Raw genomic sequence first — 17069 nt, forward strand, 5'->3', positions numbered from 1 at the left:
GGCATAGTTTGGAATAATCTGACGATTTTTTCTTAATAAGCTGTGAAACTATTTTGCTTAATTTTATTAATATTTGAAAGACCTTTTCCACCAAATCAAATAAAAAATGTAATAAAATAAATTTTTTAAATACATTATCAAATGAGCACTGTCTGCGAATGCATTTGTCTTTCAGCATTACTGCACATTAAGTTGAGCGGAAGGAGTAATAGTTCCAATCATACGCTATTTGCTTATGTAGTTCTTTTTTTCACTTTGAGTCTGATAAAACAAAATATTTCATAGTAAAGAAATGATAAAATCACTAGTGATATTATTTAGTGTTGATATTTTTTTATGTGAGTATCAATCCTCTGGAAACAACATCAGAATTGGAAGAATCAAACTTTAGGATCGATCCGCCCACCCCTAACCTGTATCCCAAGTCTTCATTACTTTTAGTCTGTTCCTCATACAAAGCTATTGAATTGCTTCAGAAGACTTGAAATATAGTGAACGAGTCATGTTGACCACTTTTATGATCCTTGATTCTTTTACATGCTTTCTTGAGCTTATTATCAAGTCTGTTAAATAATGACAGAATTTTACTTTTTGGGTGAACAATTCCTTAAATCTGAACATTGTGTTTTTGTGTTTGAGCAGAAAACAGCTTGACAAGCAGTGGTGGGTAATGTTACTTTTAAAAGTAACTTGTTAGAATATTGCGTTACTCCTTAAAAAAGTAACCACTGTCTTACCTAAAGCAGCAAAGTCCAACACTTGAACCTGCATCATATCTGTCATCATGTGCTGTGCCCATCGACAATGTCAGAGTCAACTTAAGATGTTTTTCATAAGTCAGGATAAAATTCAGTGGGGAATGCCAGCCTAACATGTTCAAGGAACGAGTCTGATAATAAAATAATATTTTTCACTTTAGTCATCTCAGTGCACGCTTGTTTTTAATGCTACCAAAATGTTATAAAAACTGTTTGTTTCATGAATCAAACTACTTGTTTATTATAAAACAAAAATTTAGAATATTTTTTAGAAACTAAGAAATTTTCTCTGCGTACACGATCGATGTAGAACGTTGCTCGGAGCCACTGATCCAGAGTCAGCTTTTCTCATCCCATTCTCCCAGTTAACGGGAGCTGTAACACGGAGCAGTTCGGCTGCATAAATTAGTGAATTGAGCGAGTATTTCACCCTTGTGTATCATGTCGTGGCCAGTGGAAGACTAGTCTTATAATCCCTCTGCCTTAACGCATTTTTTAATGCAGTGTGTATTAACACATGAATCAATCGCATTTCACTCAACCAAATGTTGACCTCATATTACTCTAAAACACGAAATGTGCATGCGATTTAGTGAGTTGATTGACAGGTTATGTCTGTATCTAAAAGGTGATTTACTCTTTTACCTGCAAGGCGGGACTTCCTTTCTACATCCATTGACTGTTTGGTGCTAGAGCTTCTTGGCTGAGCGTTCCAATTTCTCCCATTAATTTAAATAGAAGTGACTCGTCTCTGCTAAATACTCTGGCCTCACACTCTATAGAACTACAATGCCCATCATGCACTACGTCTCCTCCCCGAAGTTTGAACACTTTTACTCCTGATTTCTTGCAATACAGCAGGGGTGGGAACCCTGCTCTTGGAGGGGCACTGTCCTGCAGAATTTAGTTCCAATCCTAATCAAGCAAAACTGAGCAAACTAATGAAGTTCTCCAGGATTACTTGAAAAAATTAAGGGTAGGTGTGTTTGATAAGGGTTGGAGATAAACTCTGTAGGACAGTGGCCCTCCAGGAGCAGGGTTCCCCACCCCTGCAATACAGGTACAGTAGAGGTGTACAAAAGCAACGCACTTTATTTAAAAAGTAACTCAGATATTATGGTCTAAAGTAAAAACATATTGCTTTACTACTCGTTACTCGAAAAAAGTAATCTGATTACGTAATGTACCTAACTTTTATCGCGTTACCCCAATACTGTTGACAAGCTTCAGCAAGCCAAAATGCTAAGTGTAAATCTCACTGCTGCAGAGCAGTTGAGTTTGCTCAGCAGTCATGAAGAACTACAGTGAGCCCTCGAAGGATCTTTCTTCATTTAGGTATGGTCCCCTGCTCAAGCATAGATGACAATATTGACCCAAAAATTAGATGGATCAAACAGAGGCCAAAAATCTCCCTGTTATGCTGTTTTGTGAAGAACAAAGGCAACAAGTGTTTCATGTGAAGAGAGGGAAGAGTGATCACATGAGGACCAAATCCATGAATCCTTTAGTCACTGTGTAAAGCACATGAAGCTCTATGGCGTAATTTTTATATCACCAGAACTTGAAAAAGCCTCCGAATTCATGATCTTGAAAAAAGACTGGGTGTAATTTGATGTCATCAAAAATATTTGCTGTTCAATTTAAATATTTGAAAATATTTTGTGTGAATTCACCCAAAAAAAAATTCAGGTTGTGAAATTCAAGTTTTTATCATTATTTAAGTGGTGGATTTCAGGTCGTGAAATTCAGGTCTCAATATTCAGGTTGTTGAATACGGGTTGAGAAATTCTGGTGGCAAAATTTGAGGATGACATCTGGGAATGCAAGGAAGAGCAAACCAGCATCGATGTAATCCAGCTCTTTCTCTCGGACAACAGCAAAGTGATGGAAACAGCTCAAAAAAGTAATTTTAAATGAATATATACAGTATATTATACATAAATAGCAGTAAATATATATAGCCTAAATTTGTAATGATGTGCAAACAACTTTTCTTTGCTCCTTGGCAATTCACATTGAACGTATCTGCTGAAAAGCTAAATAAAATGATTCACGTGCACTCATAAATGCCCAGATAACATGATCCCCAGCTGATCCATAACACCGACCAATTACAGCAGTACATCACCATAAACATCTCTCATTCAGAAGTTTGTTGTTTTGTGGTCTGATTAAAATACAAAAGGTCTGTGATGATCACGTCTGTATGAATGTAAGAGCTGCTTTTAACTCATGAAGAACACATGAAAAGCAACAGCAACTGAGGCAGTGTTTATGACTAATGTTTACATTGTAGTCTGGCAGTGTAAAGTCTGTTCTTCATAATTTTATGTGTTGTTTATTGACCAACATTAGCATATACATGTAAAAATATACTGTAAATTGACATTATAGTGCTTTTATTATTATTATTTTAATGTGTTATAATCATGACATGCCATAGTCTGGGTGTTATGAACTTATATACATGAATGAACATATGAGCATATATACTATATTTGATACACAGATAACTGAAATGTCTAAATAAAGAAGAAACATATAAGTGTTATATCTATGTTCTCACCCTTCATCGCTGCTTGACTTGGGTGAAATGAAGCTGTGTCTCCTGAAAGATAAAACTTTAATGAAAGAAAAATAAAATCTTGGCTCTGGCAAGTAAACAGCAGTATCCCTTTTTTTTAAGATTTATAAATAGAAACAAAGAATGTGCTGGCTTTTGTCGCATCCTGCGCAGCACACTGTCTGAAAGTAAATGGAATTTTGGTCACAAAGGCAGCGTGATCATACAGTGATGTCACATGTAACAGGTCAATATGCTCATGCATTACTGTGAATTATTATTATTATTATTATTATTATTATTAGGTATGTGCACGAATTGAGTGTAAAGGAAATTAATATAATACCTGATTAATAATAGCTACAGGAAATGACAAAGAATACTTTATAGGCCTCTGTATTATTATGTTTTGTGTGTGTGAGATTGTTAATACTTAAAAGAAAATGTGAGGAAGAAAAAGACTGACATTTAAGGTTAAATGACTGGTGTAATGATCACTTTTGATTACATGCAAAACAAAAGAATCTATAAAGGAATACTGCTGTCTAATTTTAGTAAGCGGTACAATGCAAATGCACGTATTAAAAACACTTCTCTAAAGTATATAGATGATGCCCAGATTTGCATTATCATGAAGGTAACGTGGTCTGCCTGAAAATAAACTTAATAAATAAGACACTGACAAATCATCAGTAGTCTACAAATCTACATATGAGGTTAGACTATCCAGAATTTTGATTAACATTTTAAAAAGCGAGATGGCATGCTAACTCAAGTAAGCCAGACTGATGTAAACAATTAGGAAGAGAATGTGTGTTGTACATTCAAAGTTCACTATATTTTCATTCAACACTAGTACAAATTTGCAAGAGAAAGTGAAATATAATTATAAATATAATCAAACAGCCAAGACATGCAACACGTTTACAAAATGGGTAAAGGCAGCTGTTGTTTCAGTCAGCCATAGGTCTGTATTATTTCACTTATTTACAGTAACAACAAGAGGTAGATATCTACCCGATTCATATTACCTTGGTTGTAATGATTAAACACACTCTGCTGTTCTCTGAAGGTTACCTGTGGGTTTTTCTTGTATCCCAAACAATTCTTCTGGCAGTTGTGGCTGAAATCTGTCTTGGTCTACCTGACCTTGGCTTGGTATCAAGAGATCTCCTAATTTTCCACTTCTTAATAAGTGATTGAACAGTACTGACTGGCATTTTCAAGGCTTTGGATTTCTTTTTATATCCTTTTCCATCTTTATAAAGTTCCATTACCTTGTTACGCAGGTCTTTTGACAGTTCTTTTCTGCTCCCCATGGCTCAGTATGTAGCCTGCTCAGTGCATCCACATGAGAGCTAACAAGCTCATTGACTATTTATACACAGACACTAATTGCAATTTTAAAAGCCACAGGTGTGGGAAATTAACCTTTAATTGCCATTTAAACCTGTGTGTGTCATCTTGTGTGTCTGTAACAGGGCCAAACATTCAAGGGTATGTCAACTTTTGATCAGGGCCATTTGGGTGATTTCTGTTATCATTTTGATTTAAAAATGAGCCAAACAACTATGTGATAATAAATGGCTTCATGTGATCACTATCCTTAAATAAAAGACAGTTTTTTTGCATGATCAGTCATATTTTCAAAATCAATGCCAAAATTTCACAATTTCTGCCAGGGTATGCAAACTTTTGAGCACAACTATATATATATATATATATATATATATGTATACAATTTATTATTTAATAATAAGTAGTTAACTTCTCATCTACAATTTTTTTTTCTTTTTTTCTTTTTTTGCAGTTCAAATGAGGTAGTTTTATTATTCATTTCCACTGGTAAATGTCCTTTGCCCATATGATTATGAAATTAGGTTCTTGATGAAACTTGATGTTAGGTGAAGGATCCAATTTACTGATTAAGTTGATCTTTTCTTCAAAACACATTAATGAAACATTATAAGTATCCCTAAAGTATATGTTTTTGTTTTTTTACAATGTTGTTGCCACAGTTGTTTAAAATTACTTTTGAGCTGTTTCCATCGCTTTGCTGTTGTCCGAGAGAAAGAGCTGGATTACATCGATGCTGGTTTGCTCTTCCTTGCATTCCCGGATGTCATCCTCAAATTTTGCCACCAGAATTTCTCAACCCGTATTCAACAACCTGAATATTGAGACCTGAATATTACACTTGAATAATAATAAAAACTTGAATTTCACAACCTGAATTTTTTTTGAGGTGAATTCACACAAAATATTTTCAAATATTTAAAATGAACATCAAACATTTTCGATAACATCAAATAACATCCAGTCTTTTTTCAAGATCATGAATTCGGAGGCTTTTTCAAATTCAATTTCTGGTGATATAAAAATGACACCATAAAGCTTGAAGAACTATCTGTGTTTCACCTCTAAAACTGGTTCCACATTCCAACATTCCAGTGATGCCGGAGAGGGATTGTCTCTGTCACTCAAGTTCATTTATGTCATTGCACACAGTTTTGAATATTGAAAAGTGTTGAACTCTTAGGAGTAAAACCTCTTTTTGCTGTAGGAAAATGCACTTTTTTTTTTTTTTTTTCAAGAAGAATAAAGTAACGTATCTGATCATGCATTCTTTTCTTTGTACTGCTGTACATCCATTAACTTGCAGGTATCTTATGATGAGATCATGATGTATCATGCCATAGTTTTGGTATGTGCTGATACTGCTGTTTACACAGGTTAAGGGATATTATTTGTTGGTTTTATCAGTTTGTGTGCTTGTGATTATCCATCTTAATTTCTCTAAAATATTACCATTCCCAGCTAAAAATAAAATAATGTTTTCCTGTTTTTTTTAAAAATATTTATTTCCAACAAAACAGTGCAAGTGAATTCATGTTTATTTTATTAGCAGTGGAAAGTAATGGATGTTTATTTAATTATGCATTTATTTTTCATTACATTCTGCTCCCATTTATTGTTTTCGATCTTGATTTTCTTCTTTGTTTATTTGTACACTGATGGTAAGAATGTTGCTACAACCCCAGTTATGATAGTATTTTTAATGCAGTTACCCATGCTAATTTTGACCGTTCCGGTCCTGTGTTTTCTATCAAAGGGGGTGTGTATTTGATGGCCAAGCAAACAGTCTTCCAAGAGTTGGATAATCTTGACACGGAAAGCGTGATTATCAGTATCTCCAATTCCTGCCTGATGATAAGCAATGTGTTCTCTCTGGTCCAGAACCAAACTCGATGTATTAAATCTCATCTGGTTAGTTGTGATTATAAGTGAAATCATACTTCAACCTTTGAAGAATAAATGTACAGTATATGTATGGGTGAGTTGTATTTTATTTTTCTTTAAGTTTCAGCTCATCCCAAGAATTGTGGAACTAAACAGGATGTGACCCCCCAACTAGGGCTATTTTATTTACAAATTTGAGAACATTTGGAATTTGAGAATTTAGTTTGAGCTCTAATTTTATAACTTAAATTATTATATATATATTTTTTTTATTTATTTGGATGTCACATTTTTCTCGTCAGCTCGGCTGCACATGTTTTTGTAGTGAAGAATGGAGTTGAATAATTATGAGGCCCAGAGGGGCTTGACCAGACTTTGATTCCTGCCTTCCCCAATGGAAATTCCACTCCCATCTTGTGAGCAGAATGCTCTTTGTTTCCTTGTTTTTCTTGATGTCCTTCAAATTAGTTTAAGGCAAATAGTTCACTTTTACCTGTGCATTAATGAATGTTTAATCCCGAATACCAAAAGCATTTGTGATCACCTAGTCAGAGAGACCTTCATAGTGGTAAAGAATTCAGATACGAGGCCCTTATCTCTTGCTCTGGTAAACACATAGATAGAGTGTCTTGTGTGTGAGACAGGACAGATAAACTGATGTATTTTCCTTTAACATAAGTTTGTTTTTAATCTCACAGGTAAATCCGCCATACTATTTACGTCTGGTGGAGTTGGTGCCACACCCAGAAATGCTGCCAGCTGTAATGGATGTTGCTTATTCACTGATGACTGAAGTTGAGCAGGCACCTGTGTGTCTCAGGAAAGAGATAGACAGTTTCGCATTGAACCGTGTTCAGTATGCCATCATAGCAGAGTCCTGCAGGCTGGTTCAGGTTGATTGAATCATCATAAAAATGACATAGTAACCAGCTAGTGCCAGTTATTCAAGTAAACGTGTAAGAAAATTATAGTAATGTTTATTTTACATAATGGCTTTACTACCTAGCCATCCATTGAAGATTCATTACTCAATTCTGTTCTTTTTGCTCTCATTGTACAAGTGCAACAATACATGTCTGTGCAATTTCACCATGGTGCAATACTGAATATATCCTTGTATATAAACTTATATTCATGAATAAATAGGGAAAGATATGTGACAACCATATACAACCATGTAGCATCACCAAAAGTTAGGACAACTCATTTGGAGAGGAATACTGTAGCTAGTATTAGAACTGATAGTTAAGACTCTAATTAACCTATTTTAAGAGATAAGACTTTGCACTGAGAATAAATGTGGTTCTCAGACCACTTAAGTGCATTGACTTTTTTCCTACAAAAATAGCAAATTAGGCCTTGCGCAACTTCATTTACATGGACTTCCTGTTTATTTTTACAAATAGACCCACCTTTTGTGCGCACACACCTATGACCAGTTGCACATTGCCCAGGCAAGAAAATTACATGTAGATTTAACACTCTCACAAAAAATTGGATAAGATGTAGCACACAGTGGTGGTGCATAGCCTTGCGCCTAAAAAACAGGCCTTATATTACAAACATCTGTGACCAATTATCAGCTGAACTATGTTAATCATGTCAACAGTAAACAACCTACAGTAAGGCTGTATAAATATACCATTGGTTATTAATAAATATTTTATTCGAATTTATAATTCATAATTCATAACACTATAGGCCGTGGACTACAGTGATTTTACCAGAGTGATATTAAAAAGACCCCTTACCCATGGTAAAATCACTCTGAACACTGCTTCTTATGGAGTTTTCCACATTATAGAATGAGTTTCTATATGGAGTTTATACGATATATCACTTCACTTTGTTCTAATAAGACACCCTTTGATTGTCCATGTTAAAAAAAATTATGTACAACCCCAATTCCAAAAAGTTGGGAAAGTATGGAAAATCCTAATAAAAACAAAAAGGAGTGATTTGTAAATTCTATTGACCCTGCCTGTGCAATATAGAAAGCACTACAACAGCACATTATTTGATGATTTACTTTGTAAATGTTATATATATATATATACACTCATTTCAAATCAGATGAATGTAACACGCATCAAAAAAGTTGAGAGGGGCAATTTAGAACTAATAACAATCTGATGAGTTGAAAGGTAATGTGAAACAGGTGAGGCAATCTAGTTATAGTATATAAGAAGCTTCCAAAAAAAGCCTCTTCCTTGAAGAGTTAGGATTGTTCAAGGCTTGCCAATTTGCCAACAAATGCATCAACAAACAATCCAGTGCTTTGAGAACAATGTTCCCCAAAGACAATTTGGATGGATTTTGGGCATTTCACCCTCTACAGTGCACAATATAGATATACTATTAAAAACTGGACGCATTATGCCATTCATGACATGGGCTTGGGAATACTTCGGTAAACTTTTGTCAGTGAACATGATTCACAGCTGTATCTATAGATAGTTCACCTAAAAATGAAAATTCTCTCATCATTTACTTACCCTCATGCCATCCCAGATGTGTATGAATTTTGTTCTTCAGCAGAACACAAATTAAGATTTTTAGAAAAATATCTTGGCTCTATAGATCCATACAATGCAACTGAATGGTGATCAGACCTTTGTAACTCCAAAAATCACATAAAGGAAACATAAAAGTAATCTATAAGACTCCAGTGGTTAAATCCATATCTTCAGAAGGGATATAATAGATGTGGGAGAGAAACAGAACAATATTTAAGTCCTTTTTTATGCTAAATCTCCACTTAAACTTTCACTTTTAGATGTGAAACCACATGTGACTTTCAGATGTAAAAGTAAAGTGAAAGTAGTACTAGTAGTAAAAAAAAAGGACTAAAATATTGTTTCTCACCCTCACATATTATATCGCTTCTGAAGCGATATAATAACACAGTACACCTGTGTTAAAGTGTATCAAATGAACATAGGGTAGAATGGGGTGATCCACTTTGAAAACCAAGCCCTTTTTGGCTCTGTTCACAACCAAAAACAAAAAGCCAAGTCAAAAAGCACTTCCACAAACAAAGTATAGCTTACTTTGAACTTGAAGAGTCACAACACTAATTCATTTTCAGCAGCAGAAATTATTTATTTTAATCATTCAGCCGAGTAAATCACATCTAAGACAAAACACTGTTGCTTTTTCTGTCCAGGTTATATTATGGCACATTCAAGATTGTAATGACAATGATTCATAGTGATATTAATAGTGTGTATCTGGATTATATGGAGCATATACTGTGTAATGGATGTGTTGTGAAAAGTTGTCGGAATATTATAGGCAAGGCAAGGTAAGTTTATGTATATAGCACATTTCATACACAGTGGTAATTCAAAGTGCTTTACATGTTGGAAAAGATACATCACTTAAGAACAAGAAAATAAAAAAATGAATAAAAAGTCATAAGAATTTAAAACTAAGTTCAGGGTGCCCCTTCAGGTGGAAAACTATATGCATGGGAAAGTTCAGTGAAGGAAATGCAGTAAACTCTCTCAAGAAACCCCAATCCTAACACACTAATACACTACAAAAAATTATTTTATGATTTTCACATTTCAGTTTCCTAACCCTAATAAATTTCCCTCAAACTGAATTAAATAATCGTTAACTAAATGAAATTAAACATTTATTTTATTTCATTTTATTTATTTATTTATTATATTGTGCAATTAAATGTGATGGAATTTTGTTATAAAATTCAAATGTGTAAATCTTAAAAATAGGTTAAAATATCTCTATTTTTTAATGTAAAGAGTCTTCAGAGTAAAGTATCTCTTAGTGAATAGTTATAAGGAATACTTATAGGTCACCCAAAGATTTTAAATCTGTCATAATTTTCTTTATCTCATGTTGTTCTAAACCCATATTTTGTGAACTATTTCTTTTAAATATAAAAGTTGAGTTGAGTAACAAGATTTTAAAAAGAGATGATTAGGGTTTTGAGAGAAAATTTTAATTTGATCTTTAAAGATTTAAACCAGAATCAAAGAGAGCAGGATCAGTCAGGGTCAGAAATTAAGGGGGGGCTTGGGGCAAAAAATGCAACCAAACATGCCTCCCAAATTAAAAATTTGAGACAAAAAAATAAAAAAATAAATTAAAAAATTAATTATGTAATTAATTTTTTTTTTTAATTTTATTTATAACAGCTGATATAGTTTTTAATATTCTATTATAGCCCTATTTAAACATTATAGGCATAAAATGAATGGATGTTTATTTATTCTTAAGGTAGGAGGTAATACATTCTAAATCTTGAGAAACTGTAATAAAGAATTTAAGGATTTTACATAAATGGATGAGAAGGTTTATGTTTTAAATGGTTTGAAAAAAAAAAAATCATAAAGGTAAGAAACACGTTTGTGGCCAAAAATATTGGCACCCTTGGTAAATATGAGCAAATAAGGCTGTGAAAAATGTCTTTATTGTTTATCCATTTGATCTTTCATTCAAAATTTAACAAAAATATATCCTCTAATGGATATCAAACAATTGCAAACACAACACAAGTTTTATCACAAAAAAAATATATATTTTTGTCAAATATATGTGTGGCACAATTATTGGCACCATTTTATTCAATACTTTGTCCAGCCTCCCTTTGCCAAGATAACAGCTCTGAGTCTTCTATGATGGCTAATGAGGTTGGAGAACACATGGCAAATGATCTGAGACCATTCCTCCATACAGAATCTCTCCAGATCCTTCAAATTCAGAGGTCCACGCTGGTGGACACTCCTTCAGTTCACCACACAAGTTTTCTATGGGGTTCAGGTCAGGAGACTGGGATGGCCATGACAGAACCTTGAATTTGTGGTCAGTTAACTATTTTTGTGTTGATTTTGATGTGTGTTTTGGATCATTGTCCTGCTGGAAGATCCAACCAGGGCCCATTATAAGCTTTCTGGCTGAGGCAGTCATGTTTTGATTTTTTTATCTGTTGGTATTTTGAGTCCATGATGCCCTGTATCCAAACAAGATGTCCAGCACCTTTGGCATAAAAACAGCCCCACAACATTAAAGACCCACCACCATATTTAACTGTGGGCATGAGGTATTTTCCATATGGCTACCTCTCATCAAACTCATCTCTGGTGTTTGCTGCCAAAAAGCACTATTTTTGTTTTATTTGACCATAGAACCCGTCCCATTTGAAGTTCCAGTACTGTCTGGCAAACTGAAGACACTTGAGTTTGTTGTTGGATGAGAGCTAAGGCTTTTTTCTTGAAGCCTCCAAACAATTTGTGGTGATGTACGTAGGTGAAGTCTGATTGTAGTTTTGGAGATTTTCTTACCCCAAGACCCAACTAATTCCTGCAATTCTCCAGCTGTGATCCTTGGAGAATTTTTGGCCACTCGAACATCCTCCACACTGTGCATGGAGACAATATAGACACACGGTCTCTTCCAGGTCGATTCTGAACATCTCCAGTTGATTGGCTCTTCTTAATTATTGCCCTGATGGTGGAAATGGGTATTTTCAATGCTTTAGCTATTTTCTTATAGCCACTTCCCATTTTGTGAAGCTCAACAACATTTTGCAGCACATCATTACTATTTGGTCTTACTCATTGTGATGGATGACTAAGAGAATTTGGCCTATGTGTTACCTCATATTTATACCCATGCGAAACAGGAAGTCATGGCTGAACAATTTCATGTTCCTAGTCACCCAGGTGAACTAAAAAAATGTAAAATATGAATGGGAATATACTTCAGATATATTTTACTCATAAGAATTTCTAGTGGTGCCAATAATTGTGGCAAACGTGTTTTGGAGAAAAAATATTTATTTAATTATGAGATTTTTCCCCCCATTTCAATTAGTGTATATATATATATATATATATATATATATATATATATATATATATATATATATATATATATATATATATATATATATTATTTTATTTTATTTTTTTAATTTTTTAATTTTTTTTTTCACCAACAAGCCCAGGAGTTTAAATCTAGTTGAGAAGCATCAGCAATTTGAGGATAGAAATTCTTATGCATTTAACCCCAGATTGTGACCATGGGACTGTCTCTGACATTTGCATGTTTTGGATCACATGCTGCATGACAAAAACTAATTTCACCTTCCTTGTTGTAATCCAATTGTCTCGAAGAATTTCTAAAGAATCTGCTTACATAGCTGTTGAAAGTTTACATCTGGCCAAGCAAGAAGTGATGTTGATGAACCAGTTAAACCAGCACATAAACTGGTATTTGCAAACTGATAATCTTTGTTTTGATCATTAAAATTAGTAATTCTAGAATTTGGTTTTAGTTAATCATTGTATAAGACCATTTCTAGTCACTTAAGTGATGTCTTAACTGATGCTGTTTAATCTTTTTCAGTATGCCAGTTAGCACTGTTCTGGCCTTAGGGACATCTTTTTTTATTATTATTATTTATTTATTTATTCATTCATTCATTCATTCATTCATTCATTCATTCATCATTTTATTTATTTTGTTCAATTTGAAAGGTCTTGTTTAACATGTTTTATTTGAGTTTATTCATCATGTTTAACAGTGCTAAATAATGAGATTTGATTTAGCACTCATTTAGCTTGTTTTTTGTTTTTTTGTTTTGTTTTTTTTTTTTTTTTTTTTTTGCTAAGTTAGCATGCATTTGTTGTTTTCTAGCCCAAATAACTAATCTTTAAATCCCTGTTTAAACACCTGTGTCCACAGCCATTTGAATCTATAATACCATAGCTGTAATCCAGTTTGAACCGGTGTGTATTCTGCCAGTAGGCTTTTAGAAAGAGCTTAAGTTAATTAAACAAGCATCTCTTTAGACTTTAAACTAATGTTTCAACCATTGATATCACTCAGCATGTCAAAAATATGTACAAAAGAACATGAAATTCATGAAATTCCTTAGCTAAATACATGAAATTCCTTGCTGTATTTTGCCTGAGTACATTTGTGCATTGCCTTTTTTTAAATAAAGTTACTATTTGTCATTGTTACATCTTTACATTATTAACGGAAAGAACAGGTGAGGTTTTTTATTTTTTTTTTATTTTTTTTTATATATATAGGGCTGGACATCTAAAGGTTGGACACTTCCCAAAAAATAGATTTGCAGCTCAAATCCACTCCTGCTTCCTCTCAGAGTTCAGGTGGGCCCTTTGAGAGCGAGCCAGCTTTGGAAAGTAGAGCGGCTGGGAAAGCTAATGGTTTACTGTGGTGATTACCACAGAGGAAATGCCTCTTTTCATGGTTTCCTCAGCCATCCCGTCGCCTGGCGACGCCAAGATAACAGCCTCGTTGTTGCCCACAAGAAATGAACAAAGACCACCCTGTCCCCCTCCCCCACTACCCAGTCTGTGTCCAAGCTTTGATTTCAGCATGGTCAGGCAGCAGGTATCTGTAGCAATCTGAGTGCAAAGCGGGCCCAAAGCCTGGCATAGCCACCGTTATGTTCCCTTGCCATACCATCCCATTGTTCTGAGGACACAGAGTTAAATGATAAGAGAAACCCAATACAGTGGGAGCCACTTTTGTGCTCTTTGGATGGGATGAAAAGGGGGGACAGCCTGTTTTCCCCTCAATCAGTTGGACCAAAGAAGGAAGCTGTAATTTTAGGCTTAGGAGTTCAGAACATCAGCAAACCACTTTTAGAATAATTTTCTTTCATCCAAGCCTATGATACAGTGTGACTAGCCAAATGAAGCTCTCCTTCTATTTGTTCAGGTGATGTCCGAGGGCCTGAGCATGCGCTATGCTTTTATAGGCCCCATTGAAACCATACATCTCAATGCACCAGAAGGCAAGCTACTTCTTAACCCAGTGGTTCCCAACCCTGTTCCTGGAGGCCCTCCAACACTGCACATTTTGTATATCTCCCTTTTCTGACCCAATTCAGGTCTGGGAGTCTCCACTAACGAGCTGATGAGTTGAATCAAGTGTGTTTGATTAGGGAGATTTCCAAAATGTTGGGGGGCCTCCAGGAACAGGGTTGGGAACCACTGTCTTAACCAATGCAATTTCAAACCATGCCATAATAAAGCTTATTTAATTAAGCACTGAGAAGTTTTTGTTTTCAGTATAGATGAAAAGAATTTGGTATGGTGCTTGGGACAGTGAAAGAGAAGTCTTTAAAGACATGTTACTCTTTTCAATTACCATCCTCCTCACATGATTTTCATGCACTAATGTGGGTGTGGATTATACACTGTGAGAAACTAACATGCACAAATGTGTGTAAATGCGTGTGTGTGTGTGTGTGTGTGTGTGTGTTGAGGTCTCATGTTCATGATGAATATCAGAAGGCAGTGTGGAATCTCTACGATGATCTTGCTCCCCCCCATGAACCCTGCTCTGCCATGTGAAACCTGTACTTACTTTTGATGATGACGGATGTATTGCAATCTTCAGTCCTGCCTCCTTGTATTGCAAGTGAAGTGTTACAGTAGTTACACTGTGGTGATAAAGCCACCTGTAAACAGCAGGCAGCAGACTTTCACTCTTGTTTCTTCTGTTGCATTAATGGTAGGTTTGTTCTTCCAATTTGTAAGGAAAGAACTGTGGCTGAACTTTTACTGGTGCACATCTTATCTGCTAAGAGCTTTCTGAAAGCACTCATGCCCTTCTGATGAAGAGCTACTCACGTCATGCTTGAAAATTCTACTTGGAGGGGAAAAAACAAGTTCTTTGCTGAGTCATTTGGGACACAAAAAGTTCCACATTGATGTTACACAGTTTTTGTATATCAGTTTCCTATTATGGCAAGCTAACGTTTGATCAACTTAATGTGATTTTTATAGTTTTACTAAATAATAACTTTACACCTTGTTTGATTCTGTGAGTGCTTAACTGTTTCTGTAATATGTTATTTTGTGCTTTAAAATAATTAGATAAGAATCTACTGTGATATTACTGTATCATTGATATGCAAAACTGCAGATTTACTGGATCTGTTTTCTGTTTTGTCTGTTCAGGTATGGGAAGACTATCTCCAGTGCTACAGTGAGGGCATGAAGAGAGTTCTTAGTTCTTTTGGGCCTGTCCCAGACTTTTCTGGAGAGGCTGCAGCTAGAATCACAAAAGTATGATCATTGTGTTATAATTTTATTCTTACACAAATAGACTCTAAAATAATTAAAATCTCAAAAAATCTCAAAAGTTCATAATAATAATAATTATTTTTGTTTTTGTTATCATTTCAAACTGAAATTAAAATGTAATCACCCACTTTAGGAGATCTGCAAGCTGATCACTGGTAAGCAGGAGCACCTTGCAGCCAGGAGAGAAAGAAGAGGGTCTGGCTAAACTGAAGAAATGATGTAGCCTCATAAAACACTACATCAGGGGTTGAGAAAGGGTTAGGGTAAGGGAATGAAGTAGGGGAGCATTCATCAAAAAAAAAAGAAAAAAAAAAGGTTGAGAACCACTGCTCTACATGAATGGATGATTCATAAACATCTGAGCCAAAGTTGTCCTTGTGTTTTTGAGAAAACAGACAATTGGAGGATCTCCATTCTGAGCAAAAGCATGTTTCATTATATACAGTATATATATATATATATATATATATATATATATATATATATATATATATATATATATATATATATATTTAATATACACTGGCAGCCAAAAGTTTGGAATAATGTACAGATTTTGCTATTTCAGAAGGAAATTGGTACTTTAATTCACCAAAGTGGCATTCAACTGATCACAAAGTACAGTCAGGACATTACTGATGTAAAAAAACAGCACCATCACTATTTGATAAAAGTCATTTTTCATCAAATCTAGACAGGCTCCATTTTCAGCAGCCATCACTCCAACACATTATCTTTGAGTAATCTTGCTAAATTGCTAATTTGGTACTAGAAAATCACTTGCCATTATATCAAACACTGCTGAAAGCTATTTGGTTCGTTAAATGAAGCTTAACATTGTCTTTGTGTTTGTTTTTGAGTTGCCACAGTATGCAACAGACTGGCATGTCTTAAGGTCAATATTAGGACAAAAATGGCAAAAAAGAAACAGCTTTCTCTAGAAACTCATCAGTCAATTATTGTTTTGAGGAATGAGGGCTATGCAATGCTTGAAATTGCCAAAAAACTGAAGATTTCGTACAAAGGTGTACACTACAGTCTACAAAGACAAAGCATAACTGGCTCTAACAAGGAAAGAGATGTGGAAGGCCCAGATGTACAACTAAACAAGAGGATAAGTACATCAGAGTCTCTAGTTTGAGAAATATACACCTCACATGTCCTCAGCTGACAGCTTCATTGAATTCTACCCGCTCAACACCAGTTTCATTTACAACAGTAAAGAGAAGCCTCAGGGGTGCAGGCCTTATGGGGAAAAAAATACAAAGAAAAAGACATTTTTGAAACAGAAAAACAAAAAGAAAAGGTTAGAGTGGGAAAAGAAACACAGACATTCACATCTATGGCAAGTGCTACAGAAAGTGTGGGGTGAAATGTCACCCAAGTATATGGACAAACTGATAGCTGGAATCC

General features: G+C 34.7%; 1 pseudogene; it reads left to right on the forward strand.

The window, feature by feature from the left end:
- The window catches only part of LOC127447797 (lambda-crystallin-like), a 19836-nt pseudogene extending 3962 nt beyond the window's left edge, over nt 1-15874 (forward strand).
- Nucleotides 15875-17069: the final 1195 nt, after the last annotated feature.

Source organism: Myxocyprinus asiaticus, chromosome 11, assembly GCF_019703515.2.
Source record: "Myxocyprinus asiaticus isolate MX2 ecotype Aquarium Trade chromosome 11, UBuf_Myxa_2, whole genome shotgun sequence".
Lineage (NCBI taxonomy): Eukaryota > Metazoa > Chordata > Actinopteri > Cypriniformes > Catostomidae > Myxocyprinus > Myxocyprinus asiaticus.